The sequence below is a fragment of the Parasteatoda tepidariorum genome, chromosome 8 (assembly GCF_982258835.1).
Source record: "Parasteatoda tepidariorum strain Cologne lab strain chromosome 8, Ptep-v5.0, whole genome shotgun sequence".
In the NCBI taxonomy this organism is placed as follows: Eukaryota; Metazoa; Arthropoda; class Arachnida; order Araneae; family Theridiidae; genus Parasteatoda; species Parasteatoda tepidariorum.
Window position 1 is genome coordinate 12,699,320 of NC_141762.1, and position 23,558 is coordinate 12,722,877.

Genomic DNA, 23,558 nt, shown 5'->3' on the forward strand with positions numbered 1-23,558 from the left:
AAAAATAACCCGGTTATGTGATATTTTACAATTTGTGTTTTAAAATTCATTAAAGAAAATCATTCTTCTTTATGTATTTTCAAATATTAAAATATCATAAAAAACAAAGACATATGTAATATCCCTCAAATTAAAAGCATTTATAACACAGCACTCTGAGAACCACCAGTGAGGATTGAACTCACGACCCCTGGTTTAAAAGACCAGTGCTCTAACCACTGAGCTATGGTGGCGCACATGCAGTGTAAAACAACGAATTCTAAATTCAATGAAAATAAAAATAACCCGGTTATGTGATATTTTACAATTTGTGTTTTAAAATTCATTAAAGAAAATCTTTCTTCTTTATGTATTTTCAAATATTAAAATATCATAAAAAACAAAGACATATGTAATATCCCACAAATTAAAAGCATTTATAACACTGCACTCTGAGAGCCACCATTGAGAATAGAACTCACGACCCCTGGTTTACAAGACCAGTGCTCTAACCACTGAGCTATAGTGGCGCACATGCAGTGTATAACAACGAATTCTAAATTCAATGAAAATAAAAATAACCCGGTTATGTGATATTTTACAATTTGTGTTTTAAAATTCATTAAAGAAAATCATTCTTCTTTATGTATTTTCAAATATTAAAATATCATAAAAAACAAAGACATATGTAATATCCCTCAAATTAAAAGCATTTATAACACAGCACTCTGAGAGCCACCAATGAGGATTCAACTCACGACCCCTGGTTTACAAGACCAGTGCTCTAACCACTGAGCTATGGTGGCGCACATGCAGTGTAAAACAACGAATTCTAAATTCAATGAAAATAAAAATAACCCGGTAATGTGATATTTTACAATTTGTGTTTTTAAAATTCATTAAAGAAAATCTTTCTTCTTTATGTATTTTCAAATATTAAAATATCATAAAAAACAAAGACATATGTAATATCCCTCAAATTAAAAGCATTTATAACACAGCACTCTGAGAGCCACCAATGAGGATTGAACTCACGACCCCTGGTTTACAAGACCAATGCTCCAACCACTGAGCTGTGGTGGCGCACATGCAGTGTAAAACAACGAATTCTAAATTCAATGAAAATAAAAATATCCCGGTTATGTGATATTTTACAATTTGTGTTTTAAAATTCATTAAAGAAAATCTTTCTTCTTTATGTATTTTCAAATATTAAAATATCATAAAAAACAAAGACATATGTAATATCCCACAAATTAAAAGCATTTATAACACTGCACTCTGAGAGCCACCAGTGAGGATTGAACTCACGACCCCTGGTTTACAAGACCAGTGCTCTAACCACTGAGCTATAGTGGCGCACATGCAGTGTAAAACAACGAATTCTAAATTCAATGAAAATAAAAATAACCCGGTTATGTGATATTTTACAATTTGTGTTTTAAAATTCATTAAAGAAAATCTTTCTTCTTTATGTATTTTCAAATATTAAAATATCATAAAAAACAAAGACATATGTAATATCCCTCAAATTAAAAGCATTTATAACACAGCACTCTGAGAGCCACCAGTGAGGATTGAACTCACGACCCCTGGTTTACAAGACCAGTGCTCTAACCACTGAGCTATAGTGGCGCACATGCAGTGTATAACAACGAATTCTAAATTCAATGAAAATAAAAATAACCCGGTTATGTGATATTTTACAATTTGTGTTTTAAAATTCATTAAAGAAAATCTTTCTTCTTTATGTATTTTCAAATATTAAAATATCATAAAAAACAAAGACATATGTAATATCCCTCAAATTAAAAGCATTTATAACACAGCACTCTGAGAGCCACCAGTGAGGATTGAACTCACGACCCCTGGTTTACAAGACCAGTGCTCTAACCACTGAGCTATGGTGGCGCACATGCAGTGTAAAACAACAAATTCTAAATTCAATGAAAATAAAAATAATCCGGTTATGTGATATTTTACAATTTGTGTTTTAAAATTCATTAAAGAAAATCTTTATGTATTTTCAAATATTAAAATATCATAAAAAACAAAGACACATGTAATATCCCTCAAATTAAGAGCATTTATAACACAGCACTCTGAGAGCCACCAGTGAGGATAGAACTCACGACCCCTGGTTTACAAGACCAGTGCTCTAACCACTGAGCTATAGAGGCGCACATGCAGTGTAAAACAACGAATTCTAAATTCAATGAAAATAAAAATAACCCGGTTATGTGATATTTTACAATTTGTGTTTTAAAATTCATTAAAGAAAATCATTCTTCTTTATGTATTTTCAAATATTAAAATATCATAAAAAACAAAGACATATGTAATATCCCTCAAATTAAAAGCATTTATAACACAGCACTCTGAGAACCACCAGTGAGGATTGAACTCACGACCCCTGGTTTAAAAGACCAGTGCTCTAACCACTGAGCTATGGTGGCGCACATGCAGTGTAAAACCACGAATTGTAAATTCAATGGAAAAAAAAATAACCCGGTTATGTGATATTTTACAATTTGTGTTTTAAAATTCATTAAGAAAAATCTTTCTTTATGTATTTTCAAATATTAAAATATCATAAAAAACAAAGACATATGTAATATCCCCCAAATTATAGCATTTATAACACAGCACTCTGAGAGCCACCAGTGAGGATTGAACTCACGACCCCTGGTTTACAAGTCCAGTGCTCTAACCACTGAGCTATGGTGGCGCACATGCAGTGTAAAACAACGAATTCTAAATTCAATGAAAATAAAAATAACCCGGTTATGTGATATTTTACAATTTGAGTTTTAAAATTCATTAAAGAAAATCTTTCTTCTTTATATATTTTCAAATATTAAAATATCATAAAAAACAAAGACATATGTAATATCCCTCAAATTAAAAGCATTTATAACACAGCACTCTGATAGCCACCAGTGAGGAATGAACTCACGACCCCTGGTTTACGAGACCAGTGCTCTAACCACTGAGCTATGGTGGCGAAAATACAGTGTAAAACAACGAATTCTAAATTCAATGAAAATAAAAATAACCCGGTTATGTGATATTTTACAATTTGTGTTTTAAAATTCATTAAAGAAAATCTTTCTTCTTTATGTATTTTCAAATATTTAAAAATCATAAAAAACAAAGGCATATGTAATATCCCTCAAATTAAAAGCTTTTATAACACAGCACTCTGAGAGCCACCAGTGAGGATTGAACTCACGACCCCTGGTTTACAAGACCATTGCTCTAACCACTGAGCTTTGGTGGCGCACAAGCAGTGTAAAACAACGAATTCTAAATTCAATGAAAATAAAAATAACCCGGTTATGTGATATTTTACAATTTGTGTTTTAAAATTCATTAAAGAAAATCTTTATGTATTTTCAAATATTAAAATATCATAAAAAACAAAGACATATGTAATATCCCTCAAATTAAAAGCATTTATAACACAGCACTCTGAGAGCCACCAGTGAGGATAGAACTCACGACCCCTGGTTTACGAGACCAGTGCTCTAACCACTGAGCTATGGTGGCGCACATGCAGTGTAAAACAACGAATTCTAAATTCAATGAAAATAAAAATAAACCGGTAATGTGATATTTTACAATTTGTGTTTTAAAATTCATTAAAGAAAATCTTTCTTCTTTATGTATTTTCAAATATTAAAATATCATAAAAAACAAAGACATATGTAATATCCTTCAAATTAAAAGCATTTATAACACAGCACTCTGAGAGCCACCAGTGAGGATTGAACTCACGACCCCTGGTTTACAAGACCAGTGCTCTAACCACTGAGCTATGGTGGCGCACATGCAGAGTAAAACAACGAATTCTTAATTCAATGAAAATAAAAATAACCCGGTAATGTGATATTTTACAATTTGTGTTTTAAAATTCATTAAAGAAAATCTTTCTTCTTTATGTATTTTCAAATATTAAAATATCATAAAAAACAAAGACATATGTAATATCCCTCAAATTAAAAGCATTTATAACACAGCACTCTGAGAGCCACCAGTGAGGAATGAACTCACGACCCCTGGTTTACAAGACCAGTGCTCAAACCACTGAGCTATGGTGGCGCACATGCAGTGTAAAACAACGAATTCTAAATTCAATGAAAATAAAAATAACCCGGTAATGTGATATTTTACAATTTGTGTTTTAAAATTCATTAAAGAAAATCTTTATTCTTTATGTATTTTCAAATATTAAAATATCATAAAAAACAAAGACATATGTAATATCCCTCAAATTAAAAGCATTTATAACACAGCACTCTGAGAGCCACCAATGAGGATTGAACTCACGACCCCTGGTTTACAAGACCAGTGCTCTAACCACTGAGCTATGGTGGCGCACATGCAGTGTAAAACAACGAATTCTAAATTCAATGAAAATAAAAATAACCCGGTAATGTGATATTTTACAATTTGTGTTTTTAAAATTCATTAAAGAAAATCTTTCTTCTTTATGTATTTTCAAATATTAAAATATCATAAAAAACAAAGACATATGTAATATCCCTCAAATTAAAAGCCTTTATAACACAGCACTCTGAGAGCCACCAATGAGGATTGAACTCACGACCCCTGGTTTACAAGACCAGTGCTCCAACCACTGAGCTGTGGTGGCGCACATGCAGTGTAAAACAACGAATTCTAAATTCAATGAAAATAATAATAACCCGGTTATGTGATATTTTACAATTTGTGTTTTAAAATTCATTAAAGAATATCTTTCTTCTTTATGTATTTTCAAATATTAAAATATCATAAAAAACAAAGACATATGTAATATCCCTCAAATTAAAAGCATTTATAACACAGCACTCTGAGAGCCACCAGTGAGGATTGAACTCACGACCCCTGGTTTATAAGACCAGCGTTCTAACCACTGAGCTATAGTGCCTCACATGGAGTGTAAAACAATGATTTCTGAATTCAATCAAAATAAAAATAACGTTTTTATGTGATATTTTACAATTTGTGTTTTAAAATTCATTAAAGAAAATCTTTCTTCTTTATGTATTTTCAAATATTTAAAAATCATAAAAAACAAAGGCATATGTAATATCCCTCAAATTAAAAGCATTTATAACACAGCACTCTGAGAGCCACCAGTGAAGATTGAACTCACGACCCCTGGTTTACAAGACCAGTGCTCTAACCACTGAGCTATGGTGGCGCACATGCAGTGTAAAACAACGAATTCTAAATTCAATGAAAATAAAAATAACCCGGTTATGTGATATTTTACAATTTGTCTTTTAAAATTCATTAAAGAAAATCTTTCTTCTTTATGTATTTTCAAATATTAAAATATCATAAAAAACAAAGACATATGTAATATCCCTCAAATTAAAAGCATTTATAACACAGCACTCTGATAGCCACCAGTGAGGAATGAACTCACGACCCCTGGTTTACGAGACCAGTGCTCTAACCACTGAGCTATGGTGGCGCACATACAGTGTAAAACAACGAATTCTAAATTCAATGAAAATAAAAATAACCCGGTTATGTGATATTTTACAATTTGTGTTTTAAAATTCATTAAAGAAAATCTTTCTTCTTTATGTATTTTCAAATATTAAAATATCATAAAAAACAAAGACATATGTAATATCCCACAGATTAAAAGCATTTATAACACTGCACTCTGAGAGCCACCAGTAAGAATAGAACTCACGACCCCTGGTTTACAAGACCAGTGCTCTAACCACTGAGCTATAGTGGCGCACATGCAGTGTATAACAACGAATTCTAAATTCAATGAAAATAAAAATAACCCGGTTATGTGATATTTTACAATTTGTGTTTTAAAATTCATTAAAGAAAATCTTTCTTCTTTATGTATTTTCAAATATTAAAATATCATAAAAAACAAAGACATATGTAATATCCCTCAAATTAAAAGCATTTATAACACAGCACTCTGAGAGCCACCAGTGAGGATTGAACTCACGACCCCTGGTTTACAAGACCAGTGCTCTAACCACTGAGCTATGGTGGCGCACATGCAGTGTAAAACAACAAATTCTAAATTCAATGAAAATAAAAATAACCCGGTTATGTGATATTTTACAATTTGTGTTTTAAAATTCATTAAAGAAAATCTTTATGTATTTTCAAATATTAAAATATCATAAAAAACAAAGACATATGTAATATCCCTCAAATTGAAAGCATTTATAACACAGCACTCTGAGAGCCACCAGTGAGGATAGAACTCACGACCCCTGGTTTACAAGACCAGTGCTCTAACCACTGAGCTATGGTGGCGCACAAGCAGTGTAAAACAACGAATTCTAAATTCAATGAAAATAAAAATATCCCGGTTATGTGATATTTTACAATTTGTGTTTTAAAATTCATTAAAGAAAATCTTTCTTCTTTATGTATTTTCAAATATTAAAATATCATAAAAAAAAAAAGACATATGTAATATCCCACAAATTAAAAGCATTTATAACACTGCACTCTGAGAGCCACCAGTGAGGATTGAACTCACGACCCCTGGTTTACAAGACCAGTGCTCTAACCAATGAGCTATAGTGGCGCACATGCAGTGTAAAACAACGAATTCTAAATTCAATGAAAATAAAAATAACCCGGTTAGGTGATATTTTACAATTTGTCTTTTAAAATTCATTAAAGAAAATCTTTCTTCTTTATGTATTTTCAAATATTAAAATATCATAAAAAACAAAGACATATGTAATATCCCTCAAATTAAAAGCATTTATAACACTGCACTCTGAGAGCCACCAGTGAGAATAGAACTCACGACCCCTGGTTTACAAGACCAGTGCTCTAACCACTGAGCTATAGTGGCGCACATGCAGTGTATAACAACGAATTCTAAATTCAATGAAAATAAAAATAACCCGGTTATGTGATATTTTACAATTTGTGTTTTAAAATTCATTAAAGAAAATCTTTCTTCTTTATGTATTTTCAAATATTTAAAAATCATAAAAAACAAAGGCATATGTAATATCCCTCAAATTAAAAGCATTTATAACACAGCACTCTGAGAGCCACCAGTGAAGATTGAACTCACGACCCCTGGTTTCCAAGACCAGTGCTCTAACCACTGAGCTATGGTGGCGCACATGCAGTGTAAAACAACGAATTCTAAATTCAATGAAAATAAAAATAACCCGGTTATGTGATATTTTACAATTTGTCTTTTAAAATTCATTAAAGAAAATCTTTCTTCTTTATGTATTTTCAAATATTAAAATATCATAAAAAACAAAGACATATGTAATATCCCTCAAATTAAAAGCATTTATAACACAGCACTCTGATAGCCACCAGTGAGGAATGAACTCACGACCCCTGGTTTACGAGACCAGTGCTCTAACCACTGAGCTATGGTGGCGCACATACAGTGTAAAACAACGAATTCTAAATTCAATGAAAATAAAAATAACCCGGTTATGTGATATTTTACAATTTGTGTTTTAAAATTCATTAAAGAAAATCTTTCTTCTTTATGTATTTTCAAATATTAAAATATCATAAAAAACAAAGACATATGTAATATCCCACAGATTAAAAGCATTTATAACACTGCACTCTGAGAGCCACCAGTAAGAATAGAACTCACGACCCCTGGTTTACAAGACCAGTGCTCTAACCACTGAGCTATAGTGGCGCACATGCAGTGTATAACAACGAATTCTAAATTCAATGAAAATAAAAATAACCCGGTTATGTGATATTTTACAATTTGTGTTTTAAAATTCATTAAAGAAAATCTTTCTTCTTTATGTATTTTCAAATATTAAAATATCATAAAAAACAAAGACATATGTAATATCCCTCAAATTAAAAGCATTTATAACACAGCACTCTGAGAGCCACCAGTGAGGATTGAACTCACGACCCCTGGTTTACAAGACCAGTGCTCTAACCACTGAGCTATGGTGGCGCACATGCAGTGTAAAACAACAAATTCTAAATTCAATGAAAATAAAAATAACCCGGTTATGTGATATTTTACAATTTGTGTTTTAAAATTCATTAAAGAAAATCTTTATGTATTTTCAAATATTAAAATATCATAAAAAACAAAGACATATGTAATATCCCTCAAATTGAAAGCATTTAAAACACAGCACTCTGAGAGCCACCAGTGAGGATAGAACTCACGACCCCTGGTTTACAAGACCAGTGCTCTAACCACTGAGCTATGGTGGCGCACAAGCAGTGTAAAACAACGAATTCTAAATTCAATGAAAATAAAAATATCCCGGTTATGTGATATTTTACAATTTGTGTTTTAAAATTCATTAAAGAAAATCTTTCTTCTTTATGTATTTTCAAATATTAAAATATCATAAAAAAAAAAAAGACATATGTAATATCCCACAAATTAAAAGCATTTATAACACTGCACTCTGAGAGCCACCAGTGAGGATTGAACTCACGACCCCTGGTTTACAAGACCAGTGCTCTAACCAATGAGCTATAGTGGCGCACATGCAGTGTAAAACAACGAATTCTAAATTCAATGAAAATAAAAATAACCCGGTTAGGTGATATTTTACAATTTGTCTTTTAAAATTCATTAAAGAAAATCTTTCTTCTTTATGTATTTTCAAATATTAAAATATCATAAAAAACAAAGACATATGTAATATCCCTCAAATTAAAAGCATTTATAACACAGCACTCTGATAGCCACCAGTGAGGAATGAACTCACGACCCCTGGTTTACGAGACCAGTGCTCTAACCACTGAGCTATGGTGGCGCACATACAGTGTAAAACAACGAATTCTAAATTCAATGAAAATAAAAATAACCCGGTTATGTGATATTTTACAATTTGTGTTTTAAAATTCATTAAAGAAAATCTTTCTTCTTTATGTATTTTCAAATATTTAAAAATCATAAAAAACAAAGGCATATGTAATATCCCTCAAATTAAAAGCTTTTATAACACAGCACTCTGAGAGCCACCAGTGTGGATTGAACTCACGACCCCTGGTTTACAAGACCAGTGCTCTAACCACTGAGCTATGGTGGCGCACAAGCAGTGTAAAACAACGAATTCTAAATTCAATGAAAATAAAAATAACCCGGTTATGTGATATTTTACAATTTGTGTTTTAAAATTCATTAAAGAAAATCTTTCTTCTTTATGTATTTTCAAATATTAAAATATCATAAAAAACAAAGACATATGTAATATCCCACAAATTAAAAGCATTTATAACACTGCACTCTGAGAGCCACCAGTGAGAATAGAACTCACGACCCCTGGTTTACAAGACCAGTGCTCTAACCACTGAGCTATAGTGGCGCACATGCAGTGTATAACAACGAATTCTAAATTCAATGAAAATAAAAATAACCCGGTTATGTGATATTTTACAATTTGTGTTTTAAAATTCATTAAAGAAAATCATTCTTCTTTATGTATTTTCAAATATTAAAATATCATAAAAAACAAAGACATATGTAATATCCCTCAAATTAAAAGCATTTATAACACAGCACTCTGAGAGCCACCAATGAGGATTGAACTCACGACCCCTGGTTTACAAGACCAGTGCTCTAACCACTGAGTTATGGTGGCGCACATGCAGTGTAAAACAACGAAATCTAAATTCAATGAAAATAAAAATAACCCGGTAATGTGATATTTTACAATTTGTGTTTTTAAAATTCATTAAAGAAAATCTTTCTTCTTTATGTATTTTCAAATATTAAAATATCATAAAAAACAAAGACATATGTAATATCCCTCAAATTAAAAGTATTTATAACACAGCACTCTGAGAGCCACCAATGAGGATTGAACTCACGACCCCTGGTTTACAAGACCAGTGCTCCAACCACTGAGCTGTGGTGGCGCACATGCAGTGTAAAACAACGAATTCTAAATTCAATGAAAATAATAATAACCCGGTTATGTGATATTTTACAATTTGTGTTTTAAAATTCATTAAAGAATATCTTTCTTCTTTATGTATTTTCAAATATTAAAATATCATAAAAAACAAAGACATATGTAATATCCCTCAAATTAAAAGCATTTATAACACAGCACTCTGAGAGCCACCAGTGAGGATTGAACTCACGACCCCCGGTTTATAAGACCAGCGTTCTAACCACTGAGCTATAGTGCCTCACATGGAGTGTAAAACAACGAATTCTAAATTCAATGAAAATAAAAATAACCCGGTTATGTGATATTTTACAATTTGTGTTTTAAAATTCATTAAAGAAAATCTTTCTTCTTTATGTATTTTCAAATATTTAAAAATCATAAAAAACAAAGGCATATGTAATATCCCTCAAATTAAAAGCATTTATAACACAGCACTCTGAGAGCCACCAGTGAGGATTGAACTCACGACCCCTGGTTTACAAGACCAGCGTTCTAACCACTGAGCTATAGTGCCTCACATGGAGTGTAAAACAACGATTTCTGAATTCAATCAAAATAAAAATAACGTTTTTATGTGATATTTTACAATTTGTGTTTTAAAATTCATTAAAGAAAATCTTTCTTTATGTATTTTCAAATATTAAAATATCATAAAAAACAAAGACATATGTAATATCCCTCAAATTAAAAGCATTTATAACACAGCACTCTGAGAGCCACCAGTGAGGATTGAACTCACGACCCCTGGTTTACAAGACCAGTGCTCTAACCACTGAGCTATAGTGGCGCACATGCAGTGTATAACAACGAATTCTAAATTCAATGAAAATAAAAATAACCCGGTTATGTGATATTTTACAATTTGTGTTTTAAAATTCATTAAAGAAAATCTTTCTTCTTTATGTATTTTCAAATATTAAAATATCATAAAAAACAAAGACATATGTAATATCCCTCAAATTAAAAGCATTTATAACACAGCACTCTGAGAGCCACCAGTGAGGATTGAACTCACGACCCCTGGTTTACAAGACCAGTGCTCTAACCACTGAGCTATGGTGGCGCACATGCAGTGTAAAACAACAAATTCTAAATTCAATGAAAATAAAAATAATCCGGTTATGTGATATTTTACAATTTGTGTTTTAAAATTCATTAAAGAAAATCTTTATGTATTTTCAAATATTAAAATATCATAAAAAACAAAGACATATGTAATATCCCTCAAATTAAGAGCATTTATAACACAGCACTCTGAGAGCCACCAGTGAGGATAGAACTCACGACCCCTGGTTTACAAGACCAGTGCTCTAACCACTGAGCTATAGAGGCGCACATGCAGTGTAAAACAACGAATTCTAAATTCAATGAAAATAAAAATAACCCGGTTATGTGATATTTTACAATTTGTGTTTTAAAATTCATTAAAGAAAATCATTCTTCTTTATGTATTTTCAAATATTAAAATATCATAAAAAACAAAGACATATGTAATATCCCTCAAATTAAAAGCATTTATAACACAGCACTCTGAGAACCACCAGTGAGGATTGAACTCACGACCCCTGGTTTAAAAGACCAGTGCTCTAACCACTGAGCTATGGTGGCGCACATGCAGTGTAAAACAACGAATTGTAAATTCAATGGGAAAAAAAATAACCCGGTTATGTGATATTTTACAATTTGTGTTTTAAAATTCATTAAGAAAAATCTTTCTTTATGTATTTTCAAATATTAAAATATCATAAAAAACAAAGACATATGTAATATCCCCCAAATTATAGCATTTATAACACAGCACTCTGAGAGCCACCAGTGAGGATTGAACTCACGACCCCTGGTTTACAAGTCCAGTGCTCTAACCACTGAGCTATGGTGGCGCACATGCAGTGTAAAACAACGAATTCTAAATTCAATGAAAATAAAAATAACCCGGTTATGTGATATTTTACAATTTGAGTTTTAAAATTCATTAAAGAAAATCTTTCTTCTTTATATATTTTCAAATATTAAAATATCATAAAAAACAAAGACATATGTAATATCCCTCAAATTAAAAGCATTTATAACACAGCACTCTGAGAGCCACCAGTGAGGAATGAACTCACGACCCCTGGTTTACGAGACCAGTGCTCTAACCACTGAGCTATGGTGGCGCACATGCAGTGTAAAACAACGAATTCTAAATTCAATGAAAATAAAAATAACCCGGTTATGTGATATTTTACAATTTGAGTTTTAAAATTCATTAAAGAAAATCTTTCTTCTTTATATATTTTCAAATATTAAAATATCATAAAAAACAAAGACATATGTAATATCCCTCAAATTAAAAGCATTTATAACACAGCACTCTGAGAGCCACCAGTGAGGAATGAACTCACGACCCCTGGTTTACAAGTCCAGTGCTCTAACCACTGAGCTATGGTGGCGCACATGCAGTGTAAAACAACGAATTCTAAATTCAATGAAAATAAAAATAACCCGTTTATGTGATTATTTACAATTTGTGTTTTAAAATTCAATAAAGAAAATTTTTCTTCTTTATGTATTTTCAAATATTAAAATATCATAAAAAACAAAGACATATGTAATATCCCTCCAATTAAAAGCATTTATAACACAGCACTCTGAGAGCCACCAGTGAGGAATGAACTCACGACCCCTGGTTTACGAGACCAGTGCTCTAACCACTGAGCTATGGTGGCGCACATGCAGTGTAAAACAACGAATTCTAAATTCAATGAAAATAAAAATAAACCGGTAATGTGATATTTTACAATTTGTGTTTTAAAATTCATTAAAGAAAATCTTTCTTCTTTATGTATTTTCAAATATTAAAATATCATAAAAAACAAAGACATATGTAATATCCCTCAAATTAAAAGCATTTATAACACAGCACTCTGAGAGCCACCAATGAGGATTGAACTCACGACCCCTGGTTTACAAGACCAGTGCTCTAACCACTGAGCTATGGTGACGCACATGCAGTGTAAAACAACGAATTCTAAATTCAATGAAAATAAAAATAACCCGGTAATGTGATATTTTACAATTTGTGTTTTTAAAATTCATTAAAGAAAATCTTTCTTCTTTATGTATTTTCAAATATTAAAATATCATAAAAAACAAAGACATATGTAATATCCCTCAAATTAAAAGCCTTTATAACACAGCACTCTGAGAGCCACCAATGAGGATTGAACTCACGACCCCTAGTTTACAAGACCAGTGCTCCAACCACTGAGCTGTGGTGGCGCACATGCAGTGTAAAACAACGAATTCTAAATTCAACGAAAATAATAATAACCCGGTTATGTGATATTTTACAATTTGTGTTTTAAAATTCATTAAAGAATATCTTTCTTCTTTATGTATTTTCAAATATTAAAATATCATAAAAAACAAAGACATATGTAATATCCCCCAAATTAAAAGCATTTATAACACAGCACTCTGGGAGCCACCAGTGAGGATTGAACTCACGACCCCTGGTTTACAAGACCAGTGCTCTAACCACTGAGCTATGGTGGCGCACATGCAGTGTAAAACAACGAATTCTAAATTCAATGAAAATAAAAATAACCCGGTTATGTGATATTTTACAATTTGTGTTTTAAAATTCATTAAAGAAAATCTTTCTTCTTTATGTATTTTCAAATATTAAAATATCATAAAAAACAAAGACATATGTAATATCCCCCAAATTAAAAGCACTTATAACACAGCACTCTGAGAGCCACCAGTGAGGATTGAACTCACGACCCCTGGTTTACAAGACCAGTGCTCTAACCACTGAGCTATGGTGGCGCACATGCAGTGTAAAACAACAAATTCTAAATTCAATGAAAATAAAAAATAACGTTTTTATGTGATATTTTACAATTTGTGTTTTAAAATTCATTAAAGAAAATCTTTATGTATTTTCAAATATTAAAATATCATAAAAAACAAAGACATATGTAACATCCCTCAAATTAAAAGCATTTATAACACAGCACTCTGAGAGCCACCAGTGAGGATTGAACTCACGACCCCTGGTTTACAAGACCAGTGCTCTAACCACTGAGCTATGGTGGCGCACATGCAGTGTAAAACAACAAATTCTAAATTCAATGAAAATAAAAATAACCCGGTTATGTGATATTTTACAATTTGTGTTTCAAAATTCATTAAAGAAAATCTTTCTTCTTTATGTATTTTCAAATATTTAAAAATCATAAAAAACAAAGACATATGTAACATCCCTCAAATTAAAAGCATTTATAACACAGCACTCTGGGAGCCACCAGTGAGGATTGAACTCACGACCCCTGGTTTACAAGACCAGTGCTCTAACTACTGAGCTATGGTGGCGCACATGCAGTGTAAAACAACGAATTCTAAATTCAATGAAAATAAAAATAACCCGGTAATGTGATATTTTACAATTTGTGTTTCAAAATTCATTAAAGAAAATCTTTCTTCTTTATGTATTTTCAAATATTAAAATATCATAAAAAACAAAGACATATGTAATATAACCCAAATTAAAAGCATTTATATTACAGCACTCTAAGAGCCACCAGTGAGGATTGAACTCACTACCCCTGGTTTACAAGACCAGTGCTCTAACCACTGAACTATGGTGGCGCGCAAGCAGTGTAAAACAACGAATTCTAAATTCAATGAAAATAAAAATAACCAGGTTATGTGATATTTTACAATTTGTGTTCTACAATTCATTAAAGAAAATCTTTCTTCTTTATGTATTTTCAAATATTAAAATATCATAAAAAACAAAGACATATGTAATATCCCTCAAATTAAAAGCATTTATAACACTGCACTCCGAGAGCCACCAGTGAGGATTGAACTCACGACCCCTGGTTTACAAGACCAGTGCTCTAACCACTGAGCTATAGTAGCGCGCATGCAGTGTAAAACAACGTATTCTAAATTCAATGAAAATAAAAATAACCCGGTTATGTGATATTTTACAATTTGTGTTTTAAAATTCATTAAAGAAAATCTTTCTTTATGTATTTTCAAATATTAAAATATCATAAAAAACAAAGACATATGTAATATCCCCCAAATTAAAAGCATTTATAACACAGCACTCTGAGAGCCACCAGTGAGGATTGAACTCACGACCCCTGGTTAACAAGACCAGTGCTCTAACCACTGAGCTATGGTGGCGCACATGCAGTGTAAAACAACGAATTCTAAATTCAATGAAAATAAAAATAACCCGGTTATGTGATATTTTACAATTTGTGTTTTAAAATTCATTAAAGAAAATCTTTCTTCTTTATGTATTTTCAAATATTAAAATATCATAAAAATCAAAGACATATGTAATATCCCTCAAATTAAAAGCATTTATAACACAGCACTCTGAGAGCCACCAGTGAGGATTGAACTCACGACCCCTGGTTTACAAGACCAGTGCTCTAACCACTGAGCTATGGTGGCGCACATGCAGTGTAAAACAACGAATTCTAAATTCAATGAAAATAAAAATAACCCGGTTATGTGATATTTTACAATTTGTGTTTTAAAATTCATTAAAGAAAATCTTTCTTTATGTATTTTCAAATATTAAAATATCATAAAAAATAAAGACATATGTAATATCCCCCAAATTAAAAGCATTTATAACACAGCACTCTGAGAGCCACCAGTGAGGATTGAACTCACGACCCCTGGTTTACAAGACCAGTGCTCTAACCACTGAGCTACGGTGGCGCACATACAGTGTAAAACAACGAATTCTAAATTCAATGAAAATAAAAATAACCCGGTTATGTGATATTTTACAATTTGAGTTTTAAAATTCATTAAAGAAAATCTTTCTTCTTTATGTATTTTCAAATATTAAAATATCATAAAAAACAAAGACATATGTAATATCCCTCAAATTAAAAGCATTTATAACACAGAACTCTGAGAGCCACCAGAGAGGATTGAACTCACGACCCCTGGTTTACAAGACCAGTGCTCTAACCACTGAGCTATGGTTGCGCACTTGCAGTGTAAAACAACGAATTCTAAATTCAATGAAAATAAAAATCACCCGGTTATGTGATATTTTACAATTTGTGTTTTAAAATTCATTAAAGAAAATCTTTCTTCTTTATGTATTTTCAAATATTAAAATATCATAAAAAACAAAGACAAATGTAATATCCCTCAAATTAAAAGCATTTATAACACAGCACTCTGAGAGCCACCAGTGAGGATTGAACTCACGACCCCTGGTTTACGAGACCAGTGCTCTAACCACTGAGCTATGGTGGCGCACATGCAGTGTAAAACAACGAATTCTAAATTCAATGAAAATAAAAATAACCCGGTTATGTGATATTTTACAATTTGTGTTTTAAAATTCATTAAAGAAAATCTTTCTTCTTTATGTATTTTCAAATATTAAAATATCATAAAAAACAAAGACATATGTAATATCCCTCAAATTAAAAGCATTTATAACACAGCACTCTGAGAGCCACCAGTGAGGAATGAACTCACGACCCCTGGTTTACAAGACCAGTGCTCTAACCACTGAGCTATGGTGGCGCACATGCAGTGTAAAACAACGAATTCTAAATTCAATGAAAATAAAAATAACCCGGTTATGTGATATTTTACAATTTATGTTTCAAAATTCATTAAAGAAAATCTTTCTTCTTTATGTATTTTCAAATATTAAAATATCATAAAAAACAAAGACATATGTAATATCCCTAAAATTAAAAGCATTTATAACACAGCACTCTGAGAGCCACCAGAGAGGATTGAACTCACGACCCCTGGTTTACAAGACCAGTGCTCTAACCACTGAGGTATGGTGGCGCACATGCAATGTAAAACAACGAATTCTAAATTCAATGAAAATAAAAATAACCCGGTTATGTGATATTTTACAATTTGTGTTTTAAAATTCATTAAAGAAAATCTTTCTTTATGTATTTTCAAATATTAAAATATCATAAAAAACAAAGACATATGTAATATCCCCCAAATTAAAAGCATTTATAACACAGCACTCTGAGAGCCACCAGTGAGGATTGAACTCACGACCCCTGGTTTACAAGACCAGTGCTCTAACCACTGAGGTATGGTGGCGCACATGCAATGTAAAACAACGAATTCTAAATTCAATGAAAATAAAAATAACCCGGTTATGTGATATTTTACAATTTGTGTTTTAAAATTCATTAAAGAAAAATCTTTCTTCTTTATGTATTTTCAAATATTAAAATATCATAAAAAACAAAGACATATGTAATATCCCTCAAATTAAAAGCATTTATAACACAGCACTCTGAGAGCCACCAGTGAGGAATGAACTCACGACCCCTGGTTTACGAGACCAGTGCTCTAACCACTGAGCTATGGTGGCGCACATGCAGTGTAAAACAACGAATTCTAAATTCAATGAAAATAAAAATAACCCGGTTATGTGATATTTTACAATTTGAGTTTTAAAATTCATTAAAGAAAATCTTTCTTCTTTATATATTTTCAAATATTAAAATATCATAAAAAACAAAGACATATGTAATATCCCTCAAATTAAAAGCATTTATAACACAGCACTCTGAGAGCCACCAGTGAGGAATGAACTCACGACCCCTGGTTTACAAGTCCAGTGCTCTAACCACTGAGCTATGGTGGCGCACATGCAGTGTAAAACAACGAATTCTAAATTCAATGAAAATAAAAATAACCCGTTTATGTGATTATTTACAATTTGTGTTTTAAAATTCAATAAAGAAAATTTTTCTTCTTTATGTATTTTCAAATATTAAAATATCATAAAAAACAAAGACATATGTAATATCCCTCCAATTAAAAGCATTTATAACACAGCACTCTGAGAGCCACCAGTGAGGAATGAACTCACGACCCCTGGTTTACGAGACCAGTGCTCTAACCACTGAGCTATGGTGGCGCACATGCAGTGTAAAACAACGAATTCTAAATTCAATGAAAATAAAAATAAACCGGAAATGTGATATTTTACAATTTGTGTTTTAAAATTCATTAAAGAAAATCTTTCTTCTTTATGTATTTTCAAATATTAAAATATCATAAAAAACAAAGACATATGTAATATCCCTCAAATTAAAAGCATTTATAACACAGCACTCTGAGAGCCACCAATGAGGATTGAACTCACGACCCCTGGTTTACAAGACCAGTGCTCTAACCACTGAGCTATGGTGACGCACATGCAGTGTAAAACAACGAATTCTAAATTCAATGAAAATAAAAATAACCCGGTAATGTGATATTTTACAATTTGTGTTTTTAAAATTCATTAAAGAAAATCTTTCTTCTTTATGTATTTTCAAATATTAAAATATCATAAAAAACAAAGACATATGTAATATCCCTCAAATTAAAAGCCTTTATAACACAGCACTCTGAGAGCCACCAATGAGGATTGAACTCACGACCCCTAGTTTACAAGACCAGTGCTCCAACCACTGAGCTGTGGTGGCGCACATGCAGTGTAAAACAACGAATTCTAAATTCAACGAAAATAATAATAACCCGGTTATGTGATATTTTACAATTTGTGTTTTAAAATTCATTAAAGAATATCTTTCTTCTTTATGTATTTTCAAATATTAAAATATCATAAAAAACAAAGACATATGTAATATCCCCCAAATTAAAAGCATTTATAACACAGCACTCTGGGAGCCACCAGTGAGGATTGAACTCACGACCCCTGGTTTACAAGACCAGTGCTCTAACCACTGAGCTATGGTGGCGCACATGCAGTGTAAAACAACGAATTCTAAATTCAATGAAAATAAAAATAACCCGGTTATGTGATATTTTACAATTTGTGTTTTAAAATTCATTAAAGAAAATCTTTCTTCTTTATGTATTTTCAAATATTAAAATATCATAAAAAACAAAGACATATGTAATATCCCCCAAATTAAAAGCACTTATAACACAGCACTCTGAGAGCCACCAGTGAGGATTGAACTCACGACCCCTGGTTTACAAGACCAGTGCTCTAACCACTGAGCTATGGTGGCGCACATGCAGTGTAAAACAACAAATTCTAAATTCAATGAAAATAAAAAATAACGTTTTTATGTGATATTTTACAATTTGTGTTTTAAAATTCATTAAAGAAAATCTTTATGTATTTTCAAATATTAAAATATCATAAAAAACAAAGACATATGTAACATCCCTCAAATTAAAAGCATTTATAACACAGCACTCTGAGAGCCACCAGTGAGGATTGAACTCACGACCCCTGGTTTACAAGACCAGTGCTCTAACCACTGAGCTATGGTGGCGCACATGCAGTGTAAAACAACAAATTCTAAATTCAATGAAAATAAAAATAACCCGGTTATGTGATATTTTACAATTTGTGTTTCAAAATTCATTAAAGAAAATCTTTCTTCTTTATGTATTTTCAAATATTTAAAAATCATAAAAAACAAAGACATATGTAACATCCCTCAAATTAAAAGCATTTATAACACAGCACTCTGGGAGCCACCAGTGAGGATTGAACTCACGACCCCTGGTTTACAAGACCAGTGCTCTAACTACTGAGCTATGGTGGCGCACATGCAGTGTAAAACAACGAATTCTAAATTCAATGAAAATAAAAATAACCCGGTAATGTGATATTTTACAATTTGTGTTTCAAAATTCATTAAAGAAAATCTTTCTTCTTTATGTATTTTCAAATATTAAAATATCATAAAAAACAAAGACATATGTAATATAACCCAAATTAAAAGCATTTATATTACAGCACTCTAAGAGCCACCAGTGAGGATTGAACTCACTACCCCTGGTTTACAAGACCAGTGCTCTAACCACTGAACTATGGTGGCGCGCAAGCAGTGTAAAACAACGAATTCTAAATTCAATGAAAATAAAAATAACCAGGTTATGTGATATTTTACAATTTGTGTTCTACAATTCATTAAAGAAAATCTTTCTTCTTTATGTATTTTCAAATATTAAAATATCATAAAAAACAAAGACATATGTAATATCCCTCAAATTAAAAGCATTTATAACACTGCACTCCGAGAGCCACCAGTGAGGATTGAACTCACGACCCCTGGTTTACAAGACCAGTGCTCTAACCACTGAGCTATAGTAGCGCGCATGCAGTGTAAAACAACGTATTCTAAATTCAATGAAAATAAAAATAACCCGGTTATGTGATATTTTACAATTTGTGTTTTAAAATTCATTAAAGAAAATCTTTCTTTATGTATTTTCAAATATTAAAATATCATAAAAAACAAAGACATATGTAATATCCCCCAAATTAAAAGCATTTATAACACAGCACTCTGAGAGCCACCAGTGAGGATTGAACTCACGACCCCTGGTTAACAAGACCAGTGCTCTAACCACTGAGCTATGGTGGCGCACATGCAGTGTAAAACAACGAATTCTAAATTCAATGAAAATAAAAATAACCCGGTTATGTGATATTTTACAATTTGTGTTTTAAAATTCATTAAAGAAAATCTTTCTTCTTTATGTATTTTCAAATATTAAAATATCATAAAAATCAAAGACATATGTAATATCCCTCAAATTAAAAGCATTTATAACACAGCACTCTGAGAGCCACCAGTGAGGATTGAACTCACGACCCCTGGTTTACAAGACCAGTGCTCTAACCACTGAGCTATGGTGGCGCACATGCAGTGTAAAACAACGAATTCTAAATTCAATGAAAATAAAAATAACCCGGTTATGTGATATTTTACAATTTGTGTTTTAAAATTCATTAAAGAAAATCTTTCTTTATGTATTTTCAAATATTAAAATATCATAAAAAATAAAGACATATGTAATATCCCCCAAATTAAAAGCATTTATAACACAGCACTCTGAGAGCCACCAGTGAGGATTGAACTCACGACCCCTGGTTTACAAGACCAGTGCTCTAACCACTGAGCTACGGTGGCGCACATACAGTGTAAAACAACGAATTCTAAATTCAATGAAAATAAAAATAACCCGGTTATGTGATATTTTACAATTTGAGTTTTAAAATTCATTAAAGAAAATCTTTCTTCTTTATGTATTTTCAAATATTAAAATATCATAAAAAACAAAGACATATGTAATATCCCTCAAATTAAAAGCATTTATAACACAGAACTCTGAGAGCCACCAGAGAGGATTGAACTCACGACCCCTGGTTTACAAGACCAGTGCTCTAACCACTGAGCTATGGTTGCGCACTTGCAGTGTAAAACAACGAATTCTAAATTCAATGAAAATAAAAATCACCCGGTTATGTGATATTTTACAATTTGTGTTTTAAAATTCATTAAAGAAAATCTTTCTTCTTTATGTATTTTCAAATATTAAAATATCATAAAAAACAAAGACAAATGTAATATCCCTCAAATTAAAAGCATTTATAACACAGCACTCTGAGAGCCACCAGTGAGGATTGAACTCACGACCCCTGGTTTACGAGACCAGTGCTCTAACCACTGAGCTATGGTGGCGCACATGCAGTGTAAAACAACGAATTCTAAATTCAATGAAAATAAAAATAACCCGGTTATGTGATATTTTACAATTTGTGTTTTAAAATTCATTAAAGAAAATCTTTCTTCTTTATGTATTTTCAAATATTAAAATATCATAAAAAACAAAGACATATGTAATATCCCTCAAATTAAAAGCATTTATAACACAGCACTCTGAGAGCCACCAGTGAGGAATGAACTCACGACCCCTGGTTTACAAGACCAGTGCTCTAACCACTGAGCTATGGTGGCGCACATGCAGTGTAAAACAACGAATTCTAAATTCAATGAAAATAAAAATAACCCGGTTATGTGATATTTTACAATTTATGTTTCAAAATTCATTAAAGAAAATCTTTCTTCTTTATGTATTTTCAAATATTAAAATATCATAAAAAACAAAGACATATGTAATATCCCTAAAATTAAAAGCATTTATAACACAGCACTCTGAGAGCCACCAGAGAGGATTGAACTCACGACCCCTGGTTTACAAGACCAGTGCTCTAACCACTGAGGTATGGTGGCGCACATGCAATGTAAAACAACGAATTCTAAATTCAATGAAAATAAAAATAACCCGGTTATGTGATATTTTACAATTTGTGTTTTAAAATTCATTAAAGAAAATCTTTCTTTATGTATTTTCAAATATTAAAATATCATAAAAAACAAAGACATATGTAATATCCCCCAAATTAAAAGCATTTATAACACAGCACTCTGAGAGCCACCAGTGAGGATTGAACTCACGACCCCTGGTTTACAAGACCAGTGCTCTAACCACTGAGGTATGGTGGCGCACATGCAATGTAAAACAACGAATTCTAAATTCAATGAAAATAAAAATAACCCGGTTATGTGATATTTTACAATTTGTGTTTTAAAATTCATTAAAGAAAAATCTTTCTTCTTTATGTATTTTCAAATATTAAAATATCATAAAAAACAAAGACATATGTAATATCCCCCAAACTAAAAGCATTTATAACACAACACTCTGAGAGCCACCAGTGAGGATTGAACTCACGACCCCTGGTTTACAAGACCAGTGCTCTAACCACTGAGCTATAGTGGCGCACATGCAGTGTAAAATAACGAATTCTAAATTCAATGAAATAAAAATAACCCGGTTATGTGATATTTTACAATTTGTCTTTTAAAATTCATTAAAGAAAATCTTTCTTCTTTATGTATTTTCAAATATTAAAATACCATAAAAAAGAAAGACATATGTAATATCCCTCAAATTAAAAGCATTTATAACACAGAACTCAGAGAGCCATCAGAGAGGATTGAACTCACGACCCCTGGTTTACAAGACCAGTGCTCTAACCACTGAGCTATGGTGGCGCACATGCAGTGTAAAACAACGAATTCTAAATTCAATGAAAATAAAAATCACCCGGTTATGTGATATTTTACAATTTGTGTTTTAAAATTCATTAAAGAAAATCTTTCTTCTTTATGTATTTTCAAATATTAAAATATCATAAAAAACAAAGACAAATGTAATATCCCTCAAATTAAAAGCATTTATAACACAGCACTCTGAGAGCCACCAGTGAGGATTGAACTCACGACCCCTGGTTTACAAGACCAGTGCTCTAGCCACTGAGCTATGGTGGCGCACATGCAGTGTAAAACAACGAATTCTAAATTCAATGAAAATGAAAATAACCCGGTTATGTGATATTTTACAATTTGTGTTTTAAATTTCATTAAAGAAAAATCTTTCTTCTTTATGTATTTTCAAATATTAAAATATCATAAAAAACATAGACATATGTAATATCCCACAAATTAAAAGCATTTATAACACTGCACTCTGAGAGCCACCAGTGAGGATTGAACTCACGACCCCTGGTTTACATGACCAGTGCTCTAACCACTGAGCTATAGTGGCGCACATGCAGTGTAAAATAACGAATTCTAAATTCAATGAAAATAAAAATAACCCGGTTATGTGATATTTTACAATTTGTGTTTTAAAATTCATTAAAGAAAATCTCTCTTCTCTATGTATTTTCAAATATTAAAAGATCATAAAAAACAAAGACATACGTAATATCCCTCAAATTAAAAGCATTTATAACACTGCACTCTGAGAGTC

The 23,558-nt window shown here is 31.6% G+C and overlaps 74 non-coding genes across 74 annotated transcripts; all 74 read right to left on the reverse strand.

The window, feature by feature from the left end:
• Positions 1-712: 712 nt before the first annotated feature.
• On the reverse strand, positions 713-785 carry TRNAT-UGU (transfer RNA threonine (anticodon UGU)). The gene has a single exon. It is a non-coding gene; the product is annotated as a tRNA-Thr (tRNA).
• A 480-nt stretch (positions 786-1,265) lies between these two features.
• Positions 1,266-1,338, reverse strand: TRNAT-UGU (transfer RNA threonine (anticodon UGU)). The gene has a single exon. It is a non-coding gene; the product is annotated as a tRNA-Thr (tRNA).
• Positions 1,339-1,541: 203 nt separating this feature from the next.
• TRNAT-UGU (transfer RNA threonine (anticodon UGU)) lies at positions 1,542-1,614 on the reverse strand. The gene has a single exon. It is a non-coding gene; the product is annotated as a tRNA-Thr (tRNA).
• A 203-nt stretch (positions 1,615-1,817) lies between these two features.
• Positions 1,818-1,890, reverse strand: TRNAT-UGU (transfer RNA threonine (anticodon UGU)). The gene has a single exon. It is a non-coding gene; the product is annotated as a tRNA-Thr (tRNA).
• Positions 1,891-2,086: 196 nt separating this feature from the next.
• Positions 2,087-2,159, reverse strand: TRNAT-UGU (transfer RNA threonine (anticodon UGU)). The gene has a single exon. It is a non-coding gene; the product is annotated as a tRNA-Thr (tRNA).
• A 475-nt stretch (positions 2,160-2,634) lies between these two features.
• Positions 2,635-2,707, reverse strand: TRNAT-UGU (transfer RNA threonine (anticodon UGU)). The gene has a single exon. It is a non-coding gene; the product is annotated as a tRNA-Thr (tRNA).
• Positions 2,708-2,910: 203 nt separating this feature from the next.
• Positions 2,911-2,983, reverse strand: TRNAT-CGU (transfer RNA threonine (anticodon CGU)). Its single transcript has one exon. It is a non-coding gene; the product is annotated as a tRNA-Thr (tRNA).
• Positions 2,984-3,186: 203 nt separating this feature from the next.
• TRNAT-UGU (transfer RNA threonine (anticodon UGU)) lies at positions 3,187-3,259 on the reverse strand. Its single transcript has one exon. It is a non-coding gene; the product is annotated as a tRNA-Thr (tRNA).
• A 196-nt stretch (positions 3,260-3,455) lies between these two features.
• On the reverse strand, positions 3,456-3,528 carry TRNAT-CGU (transfer RNA threonine (anticodon CGU)). The gene has a single exon. It is a non-coding gene; the product is annotated as a tRNA-Thr (tRNA).
• Positions 3,529-3,731: 203 nt separating this feature from the next.
• Positions 3,732-3,804, reverse strand: TRNAT-UGU (transfer RNA threonine (anticodon UGU)). Its single transcript has one exon. It is a non-coding gene; the product is annotated as a tRNA-Thr (tRNA).
• Positions 3,805-4,007: 203 nt separating this feature from the next.
• Positions 4,008-4,080, reverse strand: TRNAT-UGU (transfer RNA threonine (anticodon UGU)). Its single transcript has one exon. It is a non-coding gene; the product is annotated as a tRNA-Thr (tRNA).
• Positions 4,081-4,283: 203 nt separating this feature from the next.
• TRNAT-UGU (transfer RNA threonine (anticodon UGU)) lies at positions 4,284-4,356 on the reverse strand. Its single transcript has one exon. It is a non-coding gene; the product is annotated as a tRNA-Thr (tRNA).
• Positions 4,357-5,112: 756 nt separating this feature from the next.
• On the reverse strand, positions 5,113-5,185 carry TRNAT-UGU (transfer RNA threonine (anticodon UGU)). Its single transcript has one exon. It is a non-coding gene; the product is annotated as a tRNA-Thr (tRNA).
• Positions 5,186-5,388: 203 nt separating this feature from the next.
• On the reverse strand, positions 5,389-5,461 carry TRNAT-CGU (transfer RNA threonine (anticodon CGU)). The gene has a single exon. It is a non-coding gene; the product is annotated as a tRNA-Thr (tRNA).
• A 203-nt stretch (positions 5,462-5,664) lies between these two features.
• Positions 5,665-5,737, reverse strand: TRNAT-UGU (transfer RNA threonine (anticodon UGU)). Its single transcript has one exon. It is a non-coding gene; the product is annotated as a tRNA-Thr (tRNA).
• Positions 5,738-5,940: 203 nt separating this feature from the next.
• TRNAT-UGU (transfer RNA threonine (anticodon UGU)) lies at positions 5,941-6,013 on the reverse strand. The gene has a single exon. It is a non-coding gene; the product is annotated as a tRNA-Thr (tRNA).
• Positions 6,014-6,209: 196 nt separating this feature from the next.
• Positions 6,210-6,282, reverse strand: TRNAT-UGU (transfer RNA threonine (anticodon UGU)). The gene has a single exon. It is a non-coding gene; the product is annotated as a tRNA-Thr (tRNA).
• Positions 6,283-6,486: 204 nt separating this feature from the next.
• TRNAT-UGU (transfer RNA threonine (anticodon UGU)) lies at positions 6,487-6,559 on the reverse strand. Its single transcript has one exon. It is a non-coding gene; the product is annotated as a tRNA-Thr (tRNA).
• Positions 6,560-6,762: 203 nt separating this feature from the next.
• On the reverse strand, positions 6,763-6,835 carry TRNAT-UGU (transfer RNA threonine (anticodon UGU)). The gene has a single exon. It is a non-coding gene; the product is annotated as a tRNA-Thr (tRNA).
• Positions 6,836-7,038: 203 nt separating this feature from the next.
• Positions 7,039-7,111, reverse strand: TRNAP-UGG (transfer RNA proline (anticodon UGG)). Its single transcript has one exon. It is a non-coding gene; the product is annotated as a tRNA-Pro (tRNA).
• A 203-nt stretch (positions 7,112-7,314) lies between these two features.
• TRNAT-CGU (transfer RNA threonine (anticodon CGU)) lies at positions 7,315-7,387 on the reverse strand. Its single transcript has one exon. It is a non-coding gene; the product is annotated as a tRNA-Thr (tRNA).
• A 203-nt stretch (positions 7,388-7,590) lies between these two features.
• Positions 7,591-7,663, reverse strand: TRNAT-UGU (transfer RNA threonine (anticodon UGU)). Its single transcript has one exon. It is a non-coding gene; the product is annotated as a tRNA-Thr (tRNA).
• Positions 7,664-7,866: 203 nt separating this feature from the next.
• Positions 7,867-7,939, reverse strand: TRNAT-UGU (transfer RNA threonine (anticodon UGU)). The gene has a single exon. It is a non-coding gene; the product is annotated as a tRNA-Thr (tRNA).
• Positions 7,940-8,135: 196 nt separating this feature from the next.
• On the reverse strand, positions 8,136-8,208 carry TRNAT-UGU (transfer RNA threonine (anticodon UGU)). The gene has a single exon. It is a non-coding gene; the product is annotated as a tRNA-Thr (tRNA).
• A 205-nt stretch (positions 8,209-8,413) lies between these two features.
• TRNAT-UGU (transfer RNA threonine (anticodon UGU)) lies at positions 8,414-8,486 on the reverse strand. The gene has a single exon. It is a non-coding gene; the product is annotated as a tRNA-Thr (tRNA).
• Positions 8,487-8,689: 203 nt separating this feature from the next.
• On the reverse strand, positions 8,690-8,762 carry TRNAT-CGU (transfer RNA threonine (anticodon CGU)). Its single transcript has one exon. It is a non-coding gene; the product is annotated as a tRNA-Thr (tRNA).
• Positions 8,763-8,965: 203 nt separating this feature from the next.
• Positions 8,966-9,038, reverse strand: TRNAT-UGU (transfer RNA threonine (anticodon UGU)). The gene has a single exon. It is a non-coding gene; the product is annotated as a tRNA-Thr (tRNA).
• Positions 9,039-9,241: 203 nt separating this feature from the next.
• On the reverse strand, positions 9,242-9,314 carry TRNAT-UGU (transfer RNA threonine (anticodon UGU)). The gene has a single exon. It is a non-coding gene; the product is annotated as a tRNA-Thr (tRNA).
• A 203-nt stretch (positions 9,315-9,517) lies between these two features.
• On the reverse strand, positions 9,518-9,590 carry TRNAT-UGU (transfer RNA threonine (anticodon UGU)). Its single transcript has one exon. It is a non-coding gene; the product is annotated as a tRNA-Thr (tRNA).
• A 756-nt stretch (positions 9,591-10,346) lies between these two features.
• TRNAT-UGU (transfer RNA threonine (anticodon UGU)) lies at positions 10,347-10,419 on the reverse strand. Its single transcript has one exon. It is a non-coding gene; the product is annotated as a tRNA-Thr (tRNA).
• A 200-nt stretch (positions 10,420-10,619) lies between these two features.
• TRNAT-UGU (transfer RNA threonine (anticodon UGU)) lies at positions 10,620-10,692 on the reverse strand. Its single transcript has one exon. It is a non-coding gene; the product is annotated as a tRNA-Thr (tRNA).
• A 203-nt stretch (positions 10,693-10,895) lies between these two features.
• Positions 10,896-10,968, reverse strand: TRNAT-UGU (transfer RNA threonine (anticodon UGU)). The gene has a single exon. It is a non-coding gene; the product is annotated as a tRNA-Thr (tRNA).
• A 196-nt stretch (positions 10,969-11,164) lies between these two features.
• Positions 11,165-11,237, reverse strand: TRNAT-UGU (transfer RNA threonine (anticodon UGU)). Its single transcript has one exon. It is a non-coding gene; the product is annotated as a tRNA-Thr (tRNA).
• Positions 11,238-11,712: 475 nt separating this feature from the next.
• TRNAT-UGU (transfer RNA threonine (anticodon UGU)) lies at positions 11,713-11,785 on the reverse strand. Its single transcript has one exon. It is a non-coding gene; the product is annotated as a tRNA-Thr (tRNA).
• A 203-nt stretch (positions 11,786-11,988) lies between these two features.
• TRNAT-CGU (transfer RNA threonine (anticodon CGU)) lies at positions 11,989-12,061 on the reverse strand. The gene has a single exon. It is a non-coding gene; the product is annotated as a tRNA-Thr (tRNA).
• A 203-nt stretch (positions 12,062-12,264) lies between these two features.
• On the reverse strand, positions 12,265-12,337 carry TRNAT-UGU (transfer RNA threonine (anticodon UGU)). The gene has a single exon. It is a non-coding gene; the product is annotated as a tRNA-Thr (tRNA).
• Positions 12,338-12,540: 203 nt separating this feature from the next.
• TRNAT-CGU (transfer RNA threonine (anticodon CGU)) lies at positions 12,541-12,613 on the reverse strand. The gene has a single exon. It is a non-coding gene; the product is annotated as a tRNA-Thr (tRNA).
• Positions 12,614-12,816: 203 nt separating this feature from the next.
• On the reverse strand, positions 12,817-12,889 carry TRNAT-UGU (transfer RNA threonine (anticodon UGU)). Its single transcript has one exon. It is a non-coding gene; the product is annotated as a tRNA-Thr (tRNA).
• A 480-nt stretch (positions 12,890-13,369) lies between these two features.
• On the reverse strand, positions 13,370-13,442 carry TRNAT-UGU (transfer RNA threonine (anticodon UGU)). The gene has a single exon. It is a non-coding gene; the product is annotated as a tRNA-Thr (tRNA).
• Positions 13,443-13,645: 203 nt separating this feature from the next.
• Positions 13,646-13,718, reverse strand: TRNAT-UGU (transfer RNA threonine (anticodon UGU)). Its single transcript has one exon. It is a non-coding gene; the product is annotated as a tRNA-Thr (tRNA).
• Positions 13,719-13,915: 197 nt separating this feature from the next.
• TRNAT-UGU (transfer RNA threonine (anticodon UGU)) lies at positions 13,916-13,988 on the reverse strand. Its single transcript has one exon. It is a non-coding gene; the product is annotated as a tRNA-Thr (tRNA).
• Positions 13,989-14,191: 203 nt separating this feature from the next.
• Positions 14,192-14,264, reverse strand: TRNAT-UGU (transfer RNA threonine (anticodon UGU)). The gene has a single exon. It is a non-coding gene; the product is annotated as a tRNA-Thr (tRNA).
• Positions 14,265-14,467: 203 nt separating this feature from the next.
• TRNAT-UGU (transfer RNA threonine (anticodon UGU)) lies at positions 14,468-14,540 on the reverse strand. The gene has a single exon. It is a non-coding gene; the product is annotated as a tRNA-Thr (tRNA).
• Positions 14,541-14,743: 203 nt separating this feature from the next.
• Positions 14,744-14,816, reverse strand: TRNAT-UGU (transfer RNA threonine (anticodon UGU)). Its single transcript has one exon. It is a non-coding gene; the product is annotated as a tRNA-Thr (tRNA).
• A 200-nt stretch (positions 14,817-15,016) lies between these two features.
• On the reverse strand, positions 15,017-15,089 carry TRNAT-UGU (transfer RNA threonine (anticodon UGU)). Its single transcript has one exon. It is a non-coding gene; the product is annotated as a tRNA-Thr (tRNA).
• A 203-nt stretch (positions 15,090-15,292) lies between these two features.
• Positions 15,293-15,365, reverse strand: TRNAT-UGU (transfer RNA threonine (anticodon UGU)). The gene has a single exon. It is a non-coding gene; the product is annotated as a tRNA-Thr (tRNA).
• A 200-nt stretch (positions 15,366-15,565) lies between these two features.
• TRNAT-UGU (transfer RNA threonine (anticodon UGU)) lies at positions 15,566-15,638 on the reverse strand. The gene has a single exon. It is a non-coding gene; the product is annotated as a tRNA-Thr (tRNA).
• Positions 15,639-15,841: 203 nt separating this feature from the next.
• Positions 15,842-15,914, reverse strand: TRNAT-UGU (transfer RNA threonine (anticodon UGU)). The gene has a single exon. It is a non-coding gene; the product is annotated as a tRNA-Thr (tRNA).
• A 203-nt stretch (positions 15,915-16,117) lies between these two features.
• TRNAT-CGU (transfer RNA threonine (anticodon CGU)) lies at positions 16,118-16,190 on the reverse strand. The gene has a single exon. It is a non-coding gene; the product is annotated as a tRNA-Thr (tRNA).
• Positions 16,191-16,393: 203 nt separating this feature from the next.
• TRNAT-UGU (transfer RNA threonine (anticodon UGU)) lies at positions 16,394-16,466 on the reverse strand. The gene has a single exon. It is a non-coding gene; the product is annotated as a tRNA-Thr (tRNA).
• A 203-nt stretch (positions 16,467-16,669) lies between these two features.
• Positions 16,670-16,742, reverse strand: TRNAT-UGU (transfer RNA threonine (anticodon UGU)). The gene has a single exon. It is a non-coding gene; the product is annotated as a tRNA-Thr (tRNA).
• Positions 16,743-16,942: 200 nt separating this feature from the next.
• Positions 16,943-17,015, reverse strand: TRNAT-UGU (transfer RNA threonine (anticodon UGU)). The gene has a single exon. It is a non-coding gene; the product is annotated as a tRNA-Thr (tRNA).
• Positions 17,016-17,219: 204 nt separating this feature from the next.
• TRNAT-CGU (transfer RNA threonine (anticodon CGU)) lies at positions 17,220-17,292 on the reverse strand. Its single transcript has one exon. It is a non-coding gene; the product is annotated as a tRNA-Thr (tRNA).
• Positions 17,293-17,495: 203 nt separating this feature from the next.
• TRNAT-UGU (transfer RNA threonine (anticodon UGU)) lies at positions 17,496-17,568 on the reverse strand. The gene has a single exon. It is a non-coding gene; the product is annotated as a tRNA-Thr (tRNA).
• A 203-nt stretch (positions 17,569-17,771) lies between these two features.
• On the reverse strand, positions 17,772-17,844 carry TRNAT-CGU (transfer RNA threonine (anticodon CGU)). The gene has a single exon. It is a non-coding gene; the product is annotated as a tRNA-Thr (tRNA).
• A 203-nt stretch (positions 17,845-18,047) lies between these two features.
• Positions 18,048-18,120, reverse strand: TRNAT-UGU (transfer RNA threonine (anticodon UGU)). The gene has a single exon. It is a non-coding gene; the product is annotated as a tRNA-Thr (tRNA).
• A 480-nt stretch (positions 18,121-18,600) lies between these two features.
• On the reverse strand, positions 18,601-18,673 carry TRNAT-UGU (transfer RNA threonine (anticodon UGU)). Its single transcript has one exon. It is a non-coding gene; the product is annotated as a tRNA-Thr (tRNA).
• A 203-nt stretch (positions 18,674-18,876) lies between these two features.
• TRNAT-UGU (transfer RNA threonine (anticodon UGU)) lies at positions 18,877-18,949 on the reverse strand. Its single transcript has one exon. It is a non-coding gene; the product is annotated as a tRNA-Thr (tRNA).
• Positions 18,950-19,146: 197 nt separating this feature from the next.
• TRNAT-UGU (transfer RNA threonine (anticodon UGU)) lies at positions 19,147-19,219 on the reverse strand. Its single transcript has one exon. It is a non-coding gene; the product is annotated as a tRNA-Thr (tRNA).
• Positions 19,220-19,422: 203 nt separating this feature from the next.
• On the reverse strand, positions 19,423-19,495 carry TRNAT-UGU (transfer RNA threonine (anticodon UGU)). Its single transcript has one exon. It is a non-coding gene; the product is annotated as a tRNA-Thr (tRNA).
• A 203-nt stretch (positions 19,496-19,698) lies between these two features.
• TRNAT-UGU (transfer RNA threonine (anticodon UGU)) lies at positions 19,699-19,771 on the reverse strand. The gene has a single exon. It is a non-coding gene; the product is annotated as a tRNA-Thr (tRNA).
• Positions 19,772-19,974: 203 nt separating this feature from the next.
• Positions 19,975-20,047, reverse strand: TRNAT-UGU (transfer RNA threonine (anticodon UGU)). Its single transcript has one exon. It is a non-coding gene; the product is annotated as a tRNA-Thr (tRNA).
• A 200-nt stretch (positions 20,048-20,247) lies between these two features.
• Positions 20,248-20,320, reverse strand: TRNAT-UGU (transfer RNA threonine (anticodon UGU)). Its single transcript has one exon. It is a non-coding gene; the product is annotated as a tRNA-Thr (tRNA).
• A 203-nt stretch (positions 20,321-20,523) lies between these two features.
• Positions 20,524-20,596, reverse strand: TRNAT-UGU (transfer RNA threonine (anticodon UGU)). Its single transcript has one exon. It is a non-coding gene; the product is annotated as a tRNA-Thr (tRNA).
• A 200-nt stretch (positions 20,597-20,796) lies between these two features.
• Positions 20,797-20,869, reverse strand: TRNAT-UGU (transfer RNA threonine (anticodon UGU)). The gene has a single exon. It is a non-coding gene; the product is annotated as a tRNA-Thr (tRNA).
• A 203-nt stretch (positions 20,870-21,072) lies between these two features.
• Positions 21,073-21,145, reverse strand: TRNAT-UGU (transfer RNA threonine (anticodon UGU)). The gene has a single exon. It is a non-coding gene; the product is annotated as a tRNA-Thr (tRNA).
• Positions 21,146-21,348: 203 nt separating this feature from the next.
• Positions 21,349-21,421, reverse strand: TRNAT-CGU (transfer RNA threonine (anticodon CGU)). The gene has a single exon. It is a non-coding gene; the product is annotated as a tRNA-Thr (tRNA).
• A 203-nt stretch (positions 21,422-21,624) lies between these two features.
• On the reverse strand, positions 21,625-21,697 carry TRNAT-UGU (transfer RNA threonine (anticodon UGU)). The gene has a single exon. It is a non-coding gene; the product is annotated as a tRNA-Thr (tRNA).
• Positions 21,698-21,900: 203 nt separating this feature from the next.
• Positions 21,901-21,973, reverse strand: TRNAT-UGU (transfer RNA threonine (anticodon UGU)). The gene has a single exon. It is a non-coding gene; the product is annotated as a tRNA-Thr (tRNA).
• A 200-nt stretch (positions 21,974-22,173) lies between these two features.
• Positions 22,174-22,246, reverse strand: TRNAT-UGU (transfer RNA threonine (anticodon UGU)). Its single transcript has one exon. It is a non-coding gene; the product is annotated as a tRNA-Thr (tRNA).
• Positions 22,247-22,450: 204 nt separating this feature from the next.
• Positions 22,451-22,523, reverse strand: TRNAT-UGU (transfer RNA threonine (anticodon AGU)). Its single transcript has one exon. It is a non-coding gene; the product is annotated as a tRNA-Thr (tRNA).
• Positions 22,524-22,725: 202 nt separating this feature from the next.
• Positions 22,726-22,798, reverse strand: TRNAT-UGU (transfer RNA alanine (anticodon UGC)). The gene has a single exon. It is a non-coding gene; the product is annotated as a tRNA-Thr (tRNA).
• Positions 22,799-23,001: 203 nt separating this feature from the next.
• TRNAT-UGU (transfer RNA threonine (anticodon UGU)) lies at positions 23,002-23,074 on the reverse strand. The gene has a single exon. It is a non-coding gene; the product is annotated as a tRNA-Thr (tRNA).
• Positions 23,075-23,278: 204 nt separating this feature from the next.
• Positions 23,279-23,351, reverse strand: TRNAT-UGU (transfer RNA threonine (anticodon UGU)). Its single transcript has one exon. It is a non-coding gene; the product is annotated as a tRNA-Thr (tRNA).
• Positions 23,352-23,558: the final 207 nt, after the last annotated feature.